General features: G+C 41.1%; 1 protein-coding gene across 6 annotated transcripts in view; it reads right to left on the reverse strand.

Moving 5' to 3' along the window:
- Positions 1-17585, reverse strand: part of BTBD9 (BTB domain containing 9) — a 428070-nt gene extending 410485 nt beyond the window's left edge. For 5 of the 6 annotated variants that reach the window (XR_010413617.1, XM_064597561.1, XM_045866823.3 and 2 more), the window contains exon 1: positions 17346-17585. The gene's annotated coding sequence lies outside the window, so the exon portion shown is untranslated. Of the gene's footprint in view, positions 1-17098; positions 17191-17345 lie in introns of those variants that run through there. The other variant, XM_064597558.1, reaches the window with a different exon arrangement.
- Between the last annotated feature and the right edge of the window lie 4152 nt (positions 17586-21737).

Below are 21737 nucleotides of genomic sequence, written 5' to 3' on the forward strand. Positions count from 1 at the left end.
ACACAAGTAACCTATGCTAAAAACCTGTACATTTCCCTTGACTTCTTCCTTTCCCTGACCCCACCCTGTCTAAACAACTAATTAGATCTTTTTTTTTTTTTTTTTTAAAGATTTACTTATTTGAGAGAGAGAGAAAGAGAGAGCATGTGAGTAGGGGAAGGGGCAGAGAGAGAGAATCTCAAGCAGACTTTCCACAGAGCATGGATCCCAACGCGGGGCTTGATCCCACAACCCTGAGATCATGATGTGAGCCAAAACCAACAGTCAGATGCTTAACCAACTAAGCCACCCAGGAGCCCCAAGATTTTAGCTCCTAAATTTTATTCCTCTAATTCATCCCTCCTATACCTGTCTAATAACTTCTACTCTAGTTCAGGTTTCAATCATCTCTTACCTTCACTACTCTGACAGCTTCCAAACTATCTCCCACCTCCCATTTTGTCTCCTTCAATTCCATCTCCACTCAGTTTGCACAATAACCAATCTAAAATGAAGATATAATCAAGCTCCTCCCTGGCTTAACACTTTTTAAATGATTCTCCAATTAAAAGGCTCTGCAGTCAGACTTCTACACTTTGGAATCCCCTCTCTGCACTCATTGCAAGGTCAAGACATGGCCTTGAACAAGTTACTCAACTTCTCTGCATCTCCACATTTTCACTTATGAATGTCCCTATAAAACACTTAATGTAGTTCCTGGCATATAGTAAGTGCTTAACAGATGGTAGTTATTAGCGATTATATTATTAATATAATTATAATGATCAGATTATGATCACTGGAATGGTATACAATTCACAGGGCATCCATGGTCCTCTCTGAACTGACCCTTGCTTACCACTCTAGCCTCCCTTCTGCCTTTCACTTTATGCTTCAGCAACACCACTTACCCTGACACACTGTCATCTCTGCCAAAAACACATATTCCCTTGACCTCCTGAAGTAAGGTAAGGCCTTATCCTTTAGGCCTAATGAAGTGTTACCATCACCAGGAAGCCCTTTTTGAATGTCAGTGCTTATTAAGATGTCTTAATTAAGATGTCTCCTCAGGAGTACGGATAGACTAAGTATTCATGGCATATAAATTCTAAGCTAATAGTCTGGATATATTGTTCTCACAGCACTTACCGCTTTATATCACAAACATCTACCTTTAAATCTCCTACTCCCACTAGATTACAAGTTCTCTGTGGGCAGGAAATATAAATTATTCTCTCTTGTATCCACAGTACTTAATGTAACCCAGCAGGAGATCAACAAATGTCTGCGTGGATGAGAGAGAAGCTGCCTGGGAACCTCCTCTCCAATTCCATCTGCATTAGGTCAATTCTTATCGTAAAGGCAGCACATCACACTCAAATTTAACTTATGTGAATTCAATTATTTATAAAGAAGGAGTCGTCAAAATAGTGGGAGCTATCCATCACTCAATGCCTCCACTCAATGTTCCTTGCTGTACTCAAGTCTGAAGCAAGGTATGAGAGATTTTGGAAGTTTCTCCATCACTGACAAATAAGTTATGAGAAACAGTGACAAGAGAGAGAAAGAGAGGTAGTAAAACAGAGTTATCCTGCCTTAGGAAAATTAACCCTTCCTTTAAAAACTGAGAGAGTGATTTCTTCACCTCAAAAGAATTTAATAGAGTTCACTGAATTAAGTGGTACACAATTCCTCAGTAGTTAACAAAGTGTACATATGTTAATGTTTGGGTAATTAAACCTTTAATGGAGGGGAGACAACAGTAGAGACAGCAAGGAAATCAATAAAAACAATGCAACTGCACCCAAGATTATTACTGACAGAATAAGAAACTAGTATCTGAGAGAACCTTATCAAACACCAAGTACATAACTGCAAAGACAGTATCAGAGCGGTGCTTTAGAGGCCCGCCAGGAAATGGTTAGTAATGGCGAGGTGTTGATAAGCCAAATTAGGGGTGTCAAACAAAACTTCTAGTAAAATTAAATTCTCATAATTCAAATTAGCTTATTTTAGGACATTCCTGTATTAAGAGAACCATGATATGGTATTGTGTAGGCATTACAGGGTCTTCCAAAGAAAATTTTCCCACTACCTGACTTTCGAATATAAACACTAACCCACTCCCACCCCAACTATGTGACTCCACTATATTCTCTTGCTAATGCCATCATCTATAGGAACAGACCACTGTGCTGGTAACTGGAGCTATGGGATTCCACTTGAGTCCCCAAAACTTGACTAGTTCCATAGCCAGCATAAAAACAAATACTGGGAGCCAGCATGGCAAAAAGGGAGACGTCCAGTTCTGCCTCAGCAAGCACAGACCAGGGGCCTATGAGAAAAAGCATGCTGTGAGGAAAGCAAGACCATGCAGTTCTTTCCCACCCTTAGGCGAACCTCATCTTAGGTATCTCTTAGTAGATTACCCAATATCCATGCTACCCTTCATCTGATATCATTCCTACTCCTCCTCCACTAAACTACTAACTCCTTGAGGGCAGGGACTAGGTCATAATGTTTGATGGAAGAACTACCAGAACTCTCACATCCATTAATCTCCTTGTCAAAGCATCATGAAGTACTGCTTCATGATAGCACAGATTTTCCTAGTCATTAAAACCGTCTAAAACTGGTATGAACTACTTGATAAAGAAATGAAATGTCCATCAAAAAGGGAGTTATTATGATGTATCTGTTAAAAGATAATTTTTAAAAAAGTAAAATCATGACACATATAAATCATGATATAGATACAAAACATCAAAATTTTGTTTAAATCACTAATTAATGAAGCATTCAGTAAGATATTATAAAGGGTTCAAAAAAGACGTCAAAGAACGCACACATAGATGCACACACACAGATGCGTGTGCTATCTGGAATGTTAACATTGCCTTACAAATAGATGCAAAACTAGTTAATATCCCCAGGGCAACATTCAATTGCATTTCACTGGACAAAATCCACTTGTGTTTCTATGAACAAGAATCATCTGCATTACTGTCAGTTTTCTACAATTTACAGTTATAAAATAGCTCAAAGACAATGAAAGGCACAGATAGCCCAGAAGAGTGCACTAGATAGGAAGGTCAGTGATTTTTTTTATGCCCATTTCAGTCTTCCAGTTTTTTCCCTGACAACAGCCATACAATGGGACACTGTAAGGGCTGCTAAAGAGAATGAGATAGCCTTTTCATATACTGATATGGAACAGCCTCCAAGATATGATGAATAAAAAGCAAGATGCATTAATGTGGTATGTGACCTTTGTGTTTAGGAATAAACATAAGAATGTGTCATATACATACAGAATATTTCTGAAAAGGTATACAGGAATCACTACTACTTTTAATCACTCCTAGTAGAATAGAAGCCTCCATGAATGAGAGCAGATCTTTGCCTGTTTTGTTCACCCCTCTATCTCCAAACACTAGAACAATTCCCGGCGTTTACGTGGCACTCAGTAAAAATTTGTTGAACAAATTAATATATCAGGGGTAACAGTGGCTGCTTCCAGAAGGAAGAACTGGATGTCTGTTGGGTAAGGATGAAAGGAAAACCTATTTTCTGTTGTATACCCTTTGTATTTTTAAATTTTGTACCATGTCCATATATTACCTCCTTAAAACTGATTTTTTTTTTTTTTAAGATAATGAGTTGATGTTAGCTGAGCTGTTTGTTACGAAGGTTATTTCTTCATTAAGCTGCCTTCTCCATCTCTAGGACTTCAGCAAGGTACTGAAAACTATGGTATGAGTATTAGCTAGCTTGATATAAGTGATCCTCATACTGATAATATAAAGGCTCAAAAATAAATAGAAATATTGAAATGGTTTAACCACTTTAGAAAAATCTGCTGTTATCTACTGATATTGAAGATCTGCACACCATATGACTCAGTAATACTACTCTACCATATACTAAGGTAAGACACGTTCACGAGCATGTACAAGAATATCCTAGCTAAAACACAAAAGGCCCTAGAAACAACCCAAATGTCCATCAAAAGCAGAAAGGAAAAACTGTACAGTCCTGAAATGGAATACTACGCAGCAGTGAAAATGAAAAAAAATCAGCTGTATGCAACGAGATGACTAAATCTCAAAATGTAATATTAAACAATCCCAACATAAAGAATACACCCATATGATTTCATTTATATAAAGTTCAAAAATAGGCTAAGTAACCTGTAAGTGTTTAATGGGTATACTTAGGAGATAAAACATAAAAAAGAATAAGGAAGTAATATTATAAAAGTCAGGACAGTGTTTACTTTTAGAAGAGGGGCTGAGATTGGGAAGGGGCACCTGATGGGTGCCTAGGGACCAACAGGGTTTTATTTCTTAACCAAGTGGAAATAAACTGGATGTTACTTTAAAATAATTTATTAAGTTCAGCATTTGTGTTCCACGTACTTGTCTGTATGTGTGTTGCTGGACAACAGAAACAAAAGTTTTAAAAGATACAGACATTTTCTATGCAAGCTCGGACCCAGGCTAGGAAAGCATCAGTGTGAGTTCTAGGATCCTGTGCCAAAGACTACGTGTCCTATGGGACAAAAAAGGAAAGCCGGCAGGAAACAAATGAGCTTTCCTTCCCCTTTTTTGGAGGTTCTTCGTGCCTTGGTCAGCTCAGTTCAAGTGTTCCCATTTTTCACAGGTTATTCACTTCTTTCTTCACTTTTGGTATCTACTAATGTCTTTAAAAGCTGCTTCTATGGGGCACCTAGGTGGCTCAGTAGGTTAAGAGTCTGCCTTTGGCTCAGGTCATGATCCCAGAATCCTGGGATTGAGCCCCACATCAGGCTCCCTGCTCAGTGGAGAGTCTGTTTCTCCCTCTCCCTCTGCTCCTCCCTCCCCCACTCATGCTCTCGCTCTCAAATAAATAAATAAAATCTTAAAAAAAAAAAAAAGCTCCTTCTGCAATTTTGCACTCTATCCGTGGTCCCCAAACTTTAGTTGTATCAGAACCACCTGGAGGGAACGGTAAAACAGATGGCCAGGTCCCATTCCCAGATCCCCAGAGTTTCTGATTCAGAAGCTCTAGAGTGAGGTCCTCAAATTTCCATTTTGAACAAATTACCAGGTGACTTTAATGCTGTCCTCGGACCATTGCTCTATAGTTAAGGATTCTAATGCAATAATGTAGGCAAGAAATTGAGGACTTCAATGAAGGTAAAAGCAGTAAGAATGGAAAGGAGAAAATGGGTATAAGGAATTATAAACAAGATAGAATATCAGGGTGCAAGAGAGAAGGAGTTCAGGACACTCAGGTTTTTAGTTTAGATGAATAATGTAGCATTCATCAGGACAAGGAATTGAGGGGGAAGAAAAGCAAGTTCAATCTGATAAGAAATTAATCTATAGCTTGGAGAGTGTGACTAAGGAAGCCCAAGAAAGGCCCTAAACCTAAACGGGAAAGGTAGAGGGAAGCATGAATGGAATGAGGCAACAAGAGGAAAGTGCTCTAAAAGTACTAGGTAAATATAAGAAATCTCATGGAAGTAAGCAGGTGACCTTCTCACAAAGGAATTTTATGCAGTTGTAGAATAGAACAAGAAAGCTCTCTAGGAACTTAAGTGGAGTGGTTTCCAGGATACAATGTTAAGTGTAAAAAGTAAAATGCAGAAGAATATCTACAGCACCTTTTGTGTAAGGGGAAAAAAATGGGGGAATAAGAAGATATGCATATATCTGGTCATTTGTGCAAAAAGAAGCATAGTAAGGATAGAGCAGACAAAATGACTAGATTATAGGAGGTGGTTAGAGAGTGGAAAGGACAGAAGAAATGGGGGTGACACTTTTCTGAGGATGACTTCTTGACTTTTTCAACCATGTTCATGTTTCACATGCTCAAAAAGGGACAGTAAATAAAATCAACAAAGATGGGGAGGCAAGAGGGTGACATAAAATACAGAGAATCAAATGAACCAAACTGTATTTCAAATGAATAACATAATCACACTGAAAGGGCTACATAACTATGTAACTTTTGAACAAAGTGGCTATACTCTATGCCTTCAGGCTAAAGGTTAAAGGTTAAACAAATACTGAATTTTCACAAAGGCACAGGTTAGCAATTTTCAACCTACTTTCTAGGTACGTTAAGTGTACAAATAAGTAAATATAAGGTCAAAAGGGGGGACCAGGTTCTCACTGTAGGAGGAATTAGAAATAAGAAAAGAGGAACGGTTAGAAGAAACCCTGTGGTGTAGGACAGGAACTGGATGGCTCAGTGTGAACTCCTGGGTTTAATTCAGATAGAGATACACAAAACTAGATATAGAGGTGTATGGGTGTAAACACACACACACACACACACACAGCCCTGTTTGCTAAGACAGTCTAGAAGCAATGACATTCTGATAGCTGTGAGCACACCTAGCACTGGGATTTTGATTTCTAAATACAATTTTCCACTAAGGGTTCCCTGGAGCTGAATCCAAGGCAGAGGTAGGGAAAATACAGATGAACCTGGACCATCTCACTGTACTAGAAAATAAGGAGGTGCTCAAAGAATAATGGGGACACAGGGTGCCTGGGTGCCTCAGTTGGTTAAGCATCTGCCTTCAGCTCAGGTCATAATCCCAGGGTCCTGGAATCGAGTCCCACATCGGGCTCCCTGCTCAGGGGGGGAGTCTGCTTCTCCCTCTGCCCCTCCCCCCCACTTGTGTTCTCATGCACGTGCCCTCTCTTGCAAAAATAAAAACTTAAAAAAGAATAATGGGGACACATCACAAAGACAGGAGCCAGCCTGAAAAAGTTTCGATTGGTTGAATATGGGGCAATTTGAGTAAAAGAAATAATGATAGTAAAGGGAAATGAGAGAGAGAGAAAGAGAGAGAGAGAGAGTTCGGGGGGAGGGAGGGAGAGAAAGCCAAGAAACAGATGCTTAACTATTGGGAACAAACTGATGGTTACCAGAGGGAAGGGGTGAAATAGATGATAGGGATTAAGAAGTGCATTGTCATGAGGAGCATTGTGTTATGTATGGAAGTATTGAATCAGTATATTGTACTCCTGAAACTAACATAACACTGTATGTTAACTATACTTATATAAATTTAAAAATAAATAATAAATAAAAATTATAACCCACTGAATAACACAAGATTCTGTGAATTTATAGTGATATTAACTAATGGGGGGAACTCAACTAATAAATGTAGGAGGAATAATGTAATTAGGAAATATTCATTCGGCAAAATTGATTCAGGAAACAATCAACAATGGATGCTGAAACTAGTAGGTGAAAGTTTGAGGAGTAACAGGATATTTACAGTTTCAAAGTATTTCTCCAGAAGATACTTATTAGTTACAAAGGAAAATAGTAACTTTACAGTGGAGAAACCAGGCAGAATCCTTATGAACTAAATGATCAAAGGTAACATCAGCAGTAACATCAGCATCATTGGCTTCCCTAAAATGATGCACTGAGAAAAACACAACATCTGTGGTATCCCTCCCAAAAACAGAGAAACGTGGGTCAAATCATGAAGGCCCACCAAACCTCGAATGAGAAACTAGCCTATACTCCTCAAAAAAGTCAGTGTCACAAAGTATTGAGAAATTGTTCCAGACTAAAGGAGACCAAAGGAAAACAACAACTGAAGGTCGTGTGTGAGTGGTTTTTGTTTCTGTGCGTTGTTTTTGTTGTTGTTGCTATGAATGGTGTTCACTCATAAGCCAATCAGGACAATAACAGTAGTGTATTAATACTAATTTCCTGATGATTAGAAGGTGGTTAATATGAGAATATTCTTTTTTCTTTTAAGGAAATGCACACTGAAGGATTGGGGTAAAAGGGCATTGTATCTGCCACTTGCTCTTTTTATTATTATTAATTTTCATTCCAATGTACTTAACATAGTTATAACAGTTCCAGGTGTACAATTTAATGATTCAATGGTTCCATATATTATTTAGTGCTCATCAAGGTGTGATCTTATCCCCTTCACCTGTTTCACCCATCCCCCCCCCACCCACCTCCCCTCTGGTAACCATCAGTTTGTTCTCCACAGTGAAGAGTGTTTTTTGTCTCTTTTTTTTTCTTAAATTTCATAGGTCAGTGAAATCACATGGTATTTGTCTTCCTCTGATTGACTCATTTCATCTAGCACTGTATCTTCTACATCCATCCATGTTGGCACAAATGGCAAGATTTCATTCTTTTTATGGCTGAATAATATTCCATTGAATATATATACCACATCTTCTTTATCCATTCACCTATTGATGGACACTTGGGCTGCCTCCACAGTTTAGCTGTTGTAAATAATGCTCTGCAGCTTACCCTTGAACAATGTGTGTGTGAGAGAGAGAGATAGAAAGGATAAAACAGATGTGGTAAAATGTTAACATTTGGGGAAATGTAGTAAAGGCTATAGGAGAAATCTTTTCTGTCTAAAATTGGGACAAAATAAAAAGAAGAAAAAAGTAAGGTAATTGATACCTGTTGGGGGTAGGGACGGTAAAGTCTAGATCTGGTTAACATCTAAAGAAATAGGGGCGCCGGGGTGGCTCAGGCGGTTAAGCCTCCAACTCTTGGTTTCAGCTCAGGTCATGATCTCAGGGTCATGAGATTAAGCCCCAGATCAGGCTCACGGGCTTCACGTTCAGCGAAGAGTCTGCTTGACATTCTCTCTCTCCCTCTCCCTCTGCCCCTCCCCCTGCTCGTGCTCTCTCTCTCTTGCTTTCTCTCTAAAATAAATAAAAATCTTTTAAAAAAATTAAAAAAAAAATAAAGAAAGAAAGTGCCAAAATATGAACCTAACTGTGATGTTCCAAAAAGGTTCTCTGACTAGGGGAACCTGGGTTGCTCAGTCGTTAAGCATCTGCCTTCAGCTCAGGTCATGGTCCCAGGGTCCTGGGATTGAGCCCCACATCGGGCTCCCTGCTCAGCGGGAAGCCTGCTTCTCCCTCTCCCATTCCCCCTGCTTGTGTTCCCTTTCTTGCTGTGTCTTTCTCTGTCAAATAAGTAAATAAAATCTTTAAAAAAAAAAAAAGGTTCTCTGACTAAACCAATTCTATATACACTTTCAAAAGAATGATTTGGAATCCAATGGAGCTACGTAAGGACCTTACTCAAGAAGAGCTTCTCAAGTACACAAAGGACTTGAACAAAGTTAACAGCCTCATCCAAGCCATGAAACCCAAAGTCACCGTGCTCTGTGGAAGTTGAAATGTGTGCTTTCAAACACGGGTTAAGCAAGCACTTTTCTTCTAAAAGTTTGGAAGGTAAATCAATTTGCCTTGAAATGTTTGGTTCTACTTAAGATTAATCATGGAAACCATTAAATAGTGTAAATAAAATGATACAAGAATAAATGTATAAAATAGGACAAAAATGAAAACTTTCTGGCAGTATTAGAACTGCAGCTAATGAAATAGATGCAAAACTTCAAGAAATCACAAACAAATCTGTAATCTGTGAAAACTTGCTTCAGATTTTAAAAACCACTACCTTGACTTCAGAACATTTCCAGAAAATACTGTGAATACACAAGTCAGAAAAATTACTACATTACTACACGGCGACAACAGAGACAATCAGGGGCAGTCAGTTAAGCATCTGCCTTTGGCTCGGGTCATGATATCAGGGGGCTGGGTTGGAGCCCCACATGGGGCTACCTGCTCAGCAGGGAGTCTGCTTCTCCCTCTCCCTCTGCCCTTCACCCCACTCTTGCATGCTCTGTCAAATAAATAAATAAATAAAATCTTTAAAAAAAAAATAGAGACAATCAATTTCAGCTGAGGAAACAGCTTCATATGACAAAGGATTTATATGGTGTTTTAAAATCTGTCTACAAATTCTTTGACCCACCATCCCCCCCAAAAAAAGTGGAGCCTAATTGCCTTCCCTTGAGTGTGGGCTGGTCTTAATGACTTGTTTGTAATAAATGGAATAGAGCAGAAGTGGCAGTGTGTGTTTTCAAAACAGGCCATATAAGGCATGTGGTATCCTCCTTCCTCTTGCATCACTTGCTCTGGGTGAAACCAGCTGACATGTTGTGAGGATACTCAAACAGCCCAATAAAAGACCTAAGGCCTTGTGCCAACAGCCATGTGAGGCAGCCATCTTGGAAGCAGACCCTCCAGTCCCAATCAAGCCTTGGGATGACTGTGGCAGTCCTGGCCAACAGCTGGAGGGCAATTCATCAGAGACTCTGAGCCAAAACCATCCAACTAAGCTGCAAATGAATTCCTAACCCACAGAAATCATTAGATAAGAAATGTTTGGGGGATCCTGGATGGCTCAGTCAGTTGGGCCTCCAACTCTTGATTTCAGCTCAGGTCATGAACTCAGGGTTGTGAAATAGAGCTCCCCGTTAGGCTCTGAGCTGGGGTATGCTGCCTGCTTAAGATTATCTTGCTCCCTCTGTCCCTCCCTCTCTGCCTTCTCTCTCTCTCTCCCTCTCTTAAAAAAAAAAAAAAAAAAAAAGAGTTTGTTGTTTTAAGCTGCTAATTGGGGGGGTAATTTGTTACATAGCAATACATAATACAGGGTTTAATATTTATCCATTTGTATAATTATAATTTTATAAAAGTTTTAATTGTGAAATTAGCCAGAATTGACTCTGCTTTACAAAGATGCTTACAGCTGTAACTTCAGGACTATTAAAAAATAGGACCCAAGGGATACATCAAATAGAACATACAGATAACTATTTAACTTGTAAGTAGATTAAAAAACGAACATGTGGGTGGGGTGAAGGAATAGTGGTGTAGAGAGAAGGGACAGAAGTATACACTGTTTAGAGTGAGGAGCAAGATATTTTTCACTAAGTGATAAAAAAGGAGTTCTGAATTTACTTTAAATGTCATTAGCTTGGAAAAGTACAGTTCCTCCTATTGAAGACTTTTGCACCTATATATAGAAAAGTGAAAAATCTGATGTTTATGTAAAATCTCTTGTCAGTCAGCTAAAAAATGTGGGGTCAAATAATAACCATGTCTTCACAGGAGACTTAGCACTGGGGCTTTTAAATGTCTACCTCCTTTTCCCCTCTATCCCAAAAATATTATTAAATTATCTTCAATCATTCAGGCAGTTATTAAAATTCTAACTTCCTCCAACAACTTTTCCCAAATCAGCAGAAACAAGACTGGATTTCTCCACCTGGACATCCCCATGCTGATGTCAGTAGATGACATGAAGAACACTGGCTCTGGAGTCCAGGCCTGGGGCTGAATCCCTGTCCCACCCCATTTTGTATCTCAGTTGCTTTATCAGTAAAATGGGGATAACACCCAATTTACAAACCTGTTATTATAAGGATTAAATGACATATAGAAAGGGCCTAGCATAATGCAGTGACTTGACAAACAATAGCTAGTTGGTTTTTTTGTTTTATTTTTTTTAAGATTTTATTTATTTATTCATTTGAGAGAGAATGAGAGAGAGGGAGGGTCAGAGGGAGAAGCAGACTCCTCGCTGAGCAGGGAGTCCGACGTGGGACTAAATGCCAGGACTCTGGGATCATGACCTGAGCTGAAGGCAGATGCTTAACCGACGAAGCCACCCAGGCACCCCAATAGCTAGTTGTTAATAACCTTTTTCCTTACATGTACTATAAGTATATTTCCCAAACCAAGAAAACAAGGACACAGACTGCCGGATATTTTTCGGTACCATATAAAGATGCAAAAGCAGCCCAAGAGATTAATATGGATTTATGGCATTATAATTTCTGGAACATTAGAGTAATGTATGAATTGAAATCACAACTGAACCCTGAGGCACTCAACAAGCATCAGAGAACCTAGTCTGTGACCAATATTTACATAGCACTTGTCATATTCTATGTAGTATTATAAATACATTTTTTCCTCCTCTACCAAAGTATATATTCTTTGACTGCTTAAAACTGTGTTTATTGGGGTACCTGGGTGGCATAGTCAGTTAAGCATCCCACTCTTCGTTTTGGCTCAGGTCATGATCTCAGGGTCCTGAGACAAAGCCCCATGTCGGGCTCTGCACTCAGCACAAGGTCTGCTTGAGATTCTCTTCTCTCCCCCTCTGGCCCTCCTGCTCATGCTTTCTCTCTCTCAAATAAATCTTCAAAATTTTTGGTTTATTTTTATATATTTTGCATGGCTCCTTGCATACATAAGGCAGAATGAATTTAACTTCAAATCCTTGATGTCTGCTCATATCAATATATTCTTAAGATTATAAAATGCACATATCAGATCTTCCCCTGACAACATGTACGCACACTCATTCACACATATCATACCGTACCCTAACTAAAGCCAGGGTTAGATGCCCAGAGCAATTAGTTCTCAATGGCCAGCACTTTACACAGTTTCTGGCACATGGTAAATACTTAACAAATGTTGACAGAATAAATGAGAGAGACCAAGAGCCCAGGAAGCATGGTGAGTAGCTAACTGGCTAGTCATGAAACTACAACTTACCTCCTGAAATCTCTTTATTATGTGCTTGTATCTTTGCACAACTAGTGTTTGATTTTCTTATACCATGGAACTCTCTTACAGATTCCTGTCAGGGATGAGAACTAACATTTGTTCTATATGCCAAAAGTCCTCAGTATGTGAGACACATAAGATCAAAAATTTACTGGCAAACAAGGAATGAGTCTTCATATTCAGGTTCCTCTCAATCTACACTTCTGTGATATCTCCTTGTTCCTTTCCTTTGACCATCCTACTGTAAACTTCCGAGATACAGGGAGTATATTATTTGCTTATCTTATAAACCTGCAAAGTGCCTAATACAAGACACAGACTGTAATCTTGACACTTGTTATTGACAATTATTTTGCAAACTGGACTCTGACATTAAAAATAAAGGGGCGCAAGGGTTAGGACATCTAACATGAAGTCACAGCACCTAGCTAACGCATCAGCTATTTGAAAAAGATTTTCTGTAGTTATTGCATGTGTGTGTGTAAAATTAGAAACAGTATCTTCTTTATGACTCAGCAGAGATATAAGATTTCGAGGATGAATGAAATCTGTGTGTGAAGTATGTGCAATCATGCACAAGGACAGTAATTAAGGGGCTTCCAAGGTTCATTCAAGCATTGCTATGTGCCAAGCATTATGCCAAATCCTGGAGAAGACAGAAATAAGAATGTGATGAAGTCTATGGAACTGGAAAGAACACTGGTGGATCTACAGAGTCTTCAGGCTGCTACCTCCCTAACCTTCTCTGAACTATCTCCTGGGTCTCTGTTCACCTCAATCTCTTTGTTAGTCTCTATGCTGGTTTCTCTTCTTTGATCCAGCCTCTAAGTCAGTAGTTCTCAAAGTTTGGTCATGGGAACACCAACATCAGCATTACCTGAGAACTTGTTCAAAATGCAAATTCTCAACCCCATTCAGACCTATTCATTCAATCAGAAACTATGGGCGGGGGGTCCAGCAATCTGTGTTTTATCAAGGCCTCAGGTATTTCTGATGCACACTCAAGTCTAAGGACCAATCAAAATTTGATCTAAGTGTTGATGTCCCAAAGTTCCATTCCTTGTCCTTTCCAGTTCTCATTCTCTAATTTTTGGGTAGTTATATCTTCTTCTACTACCTCTACAACACTAACTCTAACTACCACTACTAATAGCAGCAGCTATCATTTATTAAACATTTATAAGCTAGGCACTGTGCTAAGCATTGTGCACATACTATCTTATTTAATCTCCACAGTGATTCTTTAAGGTATTATTAACCCCACTTTTAGGAAGAAATTTAGGCTTAGAGATATTAAATAACTTGCCCAAGGTCACCCAACCCAACCAATAAGTGAAACAGATCTGACCTCAGGTTTTCCTGACTCCAAAGTCCACGGCATTAGCTACTATACTCACTCTTAGAATAGTACTATTTCCATAGCCTTGGAGATTGTCACAGTTATTCCTCAACTGTCTCATCAACTCTGGAGTAGAATTCCCAATCACCTACTGGCTCTCTCGAAATTCTACACAGGGACCTAGATAATTAACATGCCATAATTTCTTCTCTCCACTGCATATCTGTTCTTCCTCCTGTGTTTTCTAATTTAATGTCATCATAATCACCAGTTACTCAAGCCAGACACATCTTTGACTTCTCACTCTCCCTCCTCTAGATGGTCATAACATTTAGAGATTTTAACATCTAAAATACCTCTACAGTCCACCCATTCCCACTCTCCCTCTTCAGGCTCCCAGCATATCTCATCTACATCCTAACTGGTCTCCCTGCCTCTCCACACTAATGCAGTTCTGCGCAGGAACTGCCAGTTAATGTTCTGATCTGATTAGTCCACCTTCCAAGGTTCTCCATCACCCACATAGGGGTGGCATTGAAGGGAGGAAAGTCTAGGCTTTTTAGAATGGTATGGAAGACCCCCTCATAATTTGGCTCCAAATATACCTTTCCTGTCTCATCAAGAAACAACTCAAGGTTTTCCAAAAACCCTATTAATTTTAATCTTTGGCAACTTTGCTTATGCTCTCCCCTCTGCTTGGAATGCTTCTTTTCCCTTTTACATATACAAAATTCTACTTAACCTGCAGGGCTAAGTTCTATCCTCTTCTCTTTAAAGCCTTCCCTGATTCTACCAATTTTTCCCCAGCCAAAGTCATCAATGCCCTCGGCATTTTACTTATTCCAAAGTGATTAACTCTTATAACACACCACATTTAGGTGTTCGTCTAGTCTGATGAACACTTAGTATCTCAGGGGGTAGACCGTGTCTTATTGTTTGTGTTCCCAGCACCTACCACAGTATCTAGCCATAGCCAGCACCCAATAAATATTTGCTGAGTTGTTAAATAATGCAACATTTGGTGTTGCAACTTTACACAGGGTACGTTAGCAATTCAACTTCAGGTTTATGTACCACTCAAAAGAATTTCCACATAACAACAAAAGATATTATAAAAACCAAAGGTTCAATATTCAGCAGCAACATTTTTAATTTTCTCAAGTGTTTTTGTCAATATTTGTTAGCATCCTTCTTCAAATAGACTCCTTTCCCAGCAAACATTATTTGTATATTTTACAGGATTAGCAGTAACTTCAATCCTCACAGACCACTGTAAGAGATAATCCCAAGCAAAACTGTGTCACCGAGAGTGGCTGGATAATTGCTTTGGGTACATCATTTCAGATTTCCAATGGAGAGGCCCAAGCACATCAGGTAGATTTTAGAAATGGGGACACGCACTGTTGACTAAACACATAAGATACACCCACATTAGTGAGGCATTTATTCAAATTAGTAACTGAAATCAGAAGTATACAGCAACCTGATCCTGGTTCAACCATAATATCCCTTAATCTTAAGTAAGGATAACACGTATTCTTGTCTAAGACTCTATTTTAACACAGCTCCCATCCCACCCAGCAAGCAGGCCCTATCCCGTTATCAGTGGGATGCTGATAAGCCTGACTTAGTCTTAACACTTTTCCCTTCCCAACCTGCTAAACCTTATCTCTCCAGTATCTCCCTATCAGTGATTGCCTACCCCATTCACCGGACAGGACATGAAGGTCTCCTCAATATATCCCCCATCAAGCACACTCACACGATTTTCTCAACATGTGATTTCTTATCTCTTCTCTAATTCAAATTTTATAGCTCTTTCAAAGACCGGATCAAATCTTACCTCTTCCAAAGAGTTCAGTAGCTCAGCCCACCACAGGTCTTAGCTTTTCTAAATTTCTACTGCATTTAAAGTACAGCTCCTCCCACAGCACTTATTTACATACATACTGTCTCATTTGGTTTCATGATGATTTGACATACATATGTTTGTCTTCCCAGCCAGACTGTTTATTCTTAAAAAAAAAAAAAAAAAAAAAAAAGCCAGGTCTTCTATGTCATTTGTACCCACAACCCTCCTCCCACACGTAACATGATATAGGGCAGGGGGGCACAGGTATTAACTACTTGATGAACAGAGTTAAATGTTTGCTGTACATTAATAAACACTCAGACACAGTGCAATATATAACAAATACCTACTGTGTGCCTACTCTGCAGCAAACTTTTGTAGATGTTTAAGAATAAAATGCTTATGAATGCTTATGAATAAAAATGACAGGATACCTGTCCTAAAAACTGGTACAGTCCGCAGAGCAAGAGACATTGAATTCCCAGTACTCTAAGTGCTACAGAGCAAGGTTATTATTGGTTCCAAGATGTAAGCACCTCAGGCAGCATACTTTACAGAGCCTCAGTTATGAAACTGAACCACAAAATTTTAGAGCTGAATGAAAACTCACAAGTTATTTTCTTCAATTTTCTTGCACAGATTACGATTAAATTTCAGGACAGTCTCTGTACCAGTTCTAAACATTGCCTTAATCAAAAGTCAGGAAATACTGACTTCTTCCCTACCTCCAATACTCTTTTCTCCCAAGGATGATAACTACAACCGCCACATATTGACTCATGAGGGGATGCAGCGCCCTGAGAGCACTGGTGTGATGATTTATTTGCTGCACCTTACACTCAGGCTTGCCTGACCACCACCATTTTCTAGCCCGCACGTTGAACAGAATCTGTATTTTCTGCCTAGTAACTAGCAAGTCTGTACTACTTTTAAGGAAAACAAAAAACAGTGCCTCCCTACTTCCTTGGCCCTCATAATGACAGAAACACAACAGGGTTCTGAGAAATAAAACAGCTGATTTGAGTCTGCGAGGAAGTGAGAACTTAGGATGGATATCCGCCCCCGGCCTCAAAATCCTTAGCAACAATTGAAACAGAATGCCCTAGGGCAAAGTTGTATGCGTGCATTAGGCACGTGCGCAGACATTTGAAGTTGGAAACTCAGGCAACAGGTTGGCCGCCCCCTATCAGTACCGACAGATCGCCTTCCCCAAGTCGTGGGTGTGTCTGACGCCGCACGCCGGCACTGATTCACAACTCTCTCCATAACAACCGGCTCCTCCCTGGAGCCCAGCCAGGGCAGGGGCGAGGAAGGCCCCGGCAGGCCAAACTTTCCGAACCCCAACGCCGCGTCCCCAGTTCCGCCTCCTCTCGGTCTCTGTCAACCTCGTCTCAGGCCGGCTGCGACACTGCTCTAGGAACCTGGGCTTCTCCAGATTCCGACTCCTCCGTCTGGGAGCCCGGCAAAGTCACCCCGACGCCCCCAGACACCTACTTCCCACTACACCTTCCGGGACCACACTGTCTCCAGCGGCCCCTCGCTGCCGCTTCCCGGAGCGCCCGCGCCCAGAAACTGACCCTCGCCAGCCCCCGTCCCGGCTCCTTCCCCGCCCCCGGAAAAAGCGGCAGAGGGGCGTGGAGCGGCGCGCGCGGGTGCGGTGGGGGCGCGCGTTCCCGCGCCCCGGGTCCGCGCAGCAGGTGCGGCCAGGCCCCACCTCCCCCGCGAGGCCCCGGCTACTCACCCCAACGATGTTCCTCTGCGACCTAGCCTCCCGTACGGACGCCTCTTCCGCCTGCTCCGCACGCTCCTCGTAGCCACCGCCCCCTCGGCCGCTGCCGTCGCCGCCGTCCTCGCCGCCGCCGCCGCCGCCGCCGCCGCGGCGCGCGTCCGCCCTCACGCACACCGCCGTGGCCGCGCACGCGCCTCTGCGCGCTGGCGTCACTTAGCAACCGGTTGGCGGCGGGGAGGCGGGATCTGAGGGTTTAGGGCCGGAGGTCGACCCCGGCGGGTTTTGCGGCGTTTTCCCACCCGCCTGACCCGTCGCCCTCCTGGGCTGGGGGCCCCAGGGTGTGGCTGCCCTGCCGGCACCTGGCTCCGGGTAAGTTACGACACCATACGTCACTGTATGGCGTCACCGATCGCGTCACTGCAGATGGGAAGGTCTCTGTCATGAGGTTCCAGGGCGCCTGTGCTGGAAAGAGCAGTGGCCTCGTCCAGACTGGCGCCGATCCCATCGGTACTTCTGCGAAGTGTGGGATGGTTCTACAGGGAGTGGAACCAGAAGGGGCTGAGGGCACAGTCAACGTGGAAGACTGCTGAGTGACTGACACTCGTTAACCCAGCAGCAGGGTGTGATGGACCGAGCCTTGAATTCCCCCGTTAACTCATTTTATAAATGGGGCTAACAGTACCCATCCTGCCTACATTGGAGAATTGTGAGGCTAAGAGGAAATAATGTATGCAAACGTGCTTTGTAGAGTATAAAGCCCATTAGACTTTAAAATATTTTTATTATAGGAGAAGGCAGCCAAGCAAGAGCAGATGAGAGCCCGGACTTGAGAGTCAGAGAAACCTAGGTTCAAGTCTGATCCTGGCTGATGCTGGATAGTCAGTTTTGCTTGACGCTTGGACAAACTGGGGTACCAGGGTGTGGGGGTTTGGAACTATAAAGGATGTTTCATGAGCAAAGGTATGGAAGTGAAGATGGACAGGACGAGTAAGACCTGAGACCGGGAGACGAGTATTGAGGCCATTGCTGTACTCCAGTTAAGAAGTGATAAGAGCTTTAACAAAGGTATTGGCAGTGGGAATGTAGGAGAAAGAATAGATGTGAGTACTGTTAAGGTGGTAGAATTTACAGCACTGAGTGGGGGATAAGTAAGTAGGACAAATTTCTAGTATGGATGCTGGAAAAGATGGTGGAACCATTTAGCAAGATGGGAAGAAAGATGAGTCTGGGTTTCTCTACTAAGTTACTAGATAGTGGTGGTGACAGTCTTGGAGGATGATCAGATTTGTGGGATGAGATGGTGATGAGTTCAAATATAAATCTGTTTATTGGGGAAACAATCTCCACTCATGATGTTTCTTGCCATTTGGAGTGATATCCATAAGTATAATACTCCTGGCCTCTCACTGCACCTGCCCCAGCTCACTCCTCCCTGGAGCAATGACTTCCTGATTGGTGAATTTAAAAGGAGAAACTGGGCATATATAGCCCATCCCATTCTTTTCTCTTAAAAGAAAAGTGCCTTCAAGGAATTGCGTTGATGGTGTTCTCTGCTCCTCCAGCAGCAGGACCTGGGGTGGTGTTGAGGGTGCCTGGTCCAGGACGACAGTTAGTAAACCTATTTAATTTCATAATTTGGTATTAGGAAGCTCTCTGCCACAGGTAATATCCAGTACCAACTTCATCAGTTGTATTATACAGAATAATGGTCCCCCAAAATTGTTCATGTCCTAATCTACAGAATCTTATAAATGTGTTCCCTCCCTTACATGGCAAAAGGGACTTTGCAGATGGGATTAAGTTAAGGATCTTGAGATGAAGAGATTATTTTAGATTATTTGGCCGGGCTTGGAGATTGGAAGATCAGTATCAGGGAAAGAGATATGATGATGGAAACAAAAGTCGGAAAGAAAGAGAGATTTGAAGAATCTGCACTACTGGCATTGAAGATGGCACTGAGGAATGCAGACACCTTCTGGAAGCTGGAAAAGGCAAGGAAATGGATTCTACCTTAAAGCCCCCAGAGAGAGCACAGCTCTGCCAATACCTTGATTTTAGGATTTCTAATCTCCAGAACTGTCAGGTAATAAATTTGTGTTGTATACTAAGTTTGTGGTATTTGTTACAACAGCAGTAGGAAACTAATACAGTCAGTAGTAAAGATGATAGTTGGTCTTCTGCCGCATCCTCCTTTATTTGAAAGAGAAGGGTGCAGGTTCTCAGGCTCTCTCAAAGACTGCTGCATTGTGACTGTGACTTGGAGGGAACCTCCACATCCAGAGGGAAATAGCCAATAAGCAGTTGAATTACACAGATCGATGAATGAGGAGAGAGGTTGAGTGAAAATAAAACAGATTTAGAGGACATTAACTTTTAATTGGTAATTTAAGTCCTAGGTATGGGTGAGATCAATCAGGGAGAAACAATAGAAGAAACAATAAAGAAGACCAAGGATGGAGTTCCAGGAAGCACTAGCTATAAAAGGGAGTGGCAGATGAACAGACAACCACAAAGAATTCTGAGGAACTTGGATAATGCCTCAAGGCCGTAATGTCTCAAAAGCTAAGGTTGGAAAGAATTGCAAGATGGAGATGGGGTCAGTAGAGTCAGAGATCACAAGTAGGTCAAGTATATCAAGCGCTGAAAAGCACTGACTGGATTTAGCAACACAAAAGTGATTGGTGACCAATGATAATGGCTTTAGTGAGGTAGTAGATATAGACATCAAATTAGTGGGGTCTGAAAGGCAGGTCAATATAGTGGACTGGACTCTAGAGTGGTTGATGGATGTTTGAGACTCTAGTCTTGATTCTGGCAATTAACTAGCTAGGAAACCTTGGGCAAATCACTTAACTATTCCAGGCTTTGGTTTTCTCATCTATCCAAGGAGAGATCAGGCTGAGTCTGTGATTTTCACATAAATTCCTAGGTAATCCGAACTTTCTATTAGGCTTATTTGCTTATAACGGCACACTTCAAATCGCACACTTCAAATCCTCCTCAGATCATTTCACCAAACATTGAGAGTTAGTATGTTATATGCCAGCTTCTGTCCAGATACTATGGATCTGATACAGTTACCTGAGAAGCTCACAGTTTTGGAAGGGAGATAAACACGGAAGTATGTAACAAAATCGCCATAGTCCTTTTTTAAGCAAAGCAAGGTACAAATTGAACGAGCTATTAACTGTAGCACAGTATACTACATGCTATAGTAGAAATCTGTATGAAGTGAAATAAGGGATGTGTGAAGTGATGCAGATAAAGGAGCAATCAGTTTTGTCTAATGGAAATCAAGGTATTTGCCTGCTGTCTGGGCACAGTATGCTTCAAAAATGGACATAACTGTACCAGTGACATTTCCCGTGGTGATTTACAAAATGAGAGTTGTGCCACGTCAGTGCCAATCACTTAACATTCCTTCCAGGTAGTTTTGTTGTGATCTGAAAGGTTATTTATGTACAACTACTTCTAAACTAAGCACACTGTTGAACTGGGGGGAAACGGACATATGTACAAGTTGAATGCAGAGGAATTTATTTATTCCACCAGATCCAAGAGGAAACATCTATTTGTTATACATACCATGCTCTATTACATTTGCTCATCTAATTCTCAGATATTATCTCATTTAATTTTGCAGACATCAGCATATTGTATCAACAGCCAACATTATATCTCTGTTTTAGCAGGTGAGAACACAAAGTTGAAGTAATCTGGTCAAGCTCATACTAACAGCAGTTACGTAGTAGACTAAGATTTGGACCGAGCACAGACATCCTCCTTTCCTCGGGCCTTAGTTTAAGTGCCCTTCCTCTGTACTATTACATCATGTGCACACCTTTATTTTAGCATTTACTATAATAATGATGATGCTTACTATGTTCCAGGTCCTGTTTTAGGTACATAATAGGCACTAACTCATTTAAGCCTCATAACAGCTCTTTGAGGTATAGTTTTAATCACAGTACTTTTATAAATCAGGAAACTAAGGCACAGAAAGTTTAAGTAATTTACTCAAGGTCACACAGTAACTGCTGGGGCCAGGATTCACCCATACCAAGCACCCTCTGCTAACATGGAGGGATTCTAGATGACATAGTTTCCAGAACTCATCGATGCAGTTACTGTAGGGCTGTTGTGTGTGATATTGCTCTGTATTCCTTATTAAATGAACACAAGAGAATTTTTTCTCAGGCCAACCATCATGAAACTCAAGGCTACCTTTGAGTAACTGGTAAGTTTTCTCCTTATAGGCAATGTGAATTATATAACTGGCTGTTTTCCTCCTTTCACTTTGACTGCCAAGAAGCTCCGAGTAAATTTGTGGCTCAGCATTAGTAACTGGGAGGACGCTTGGCCTGCATATCTGTATTCTGTTGGATTGAAATTTTTCAAAATAAA

Source organism: Mirounga angustirostris, unplaced genomic scaffold (genome assembly GCF_029215605.1).
Source record: "Mirounga angustirostris isolate CCGP_5_RB_7025 unplaced genomic scaffold, mMirAng1.0.hap1 SCAF_8, whole genome shotgun sequence".
Lineage (NCBI taxonomy): Eukaryota > Metazoa > Chordata > Mammalia > Carnivora > Phocidae > Mirounga > Mirounga angustirostris.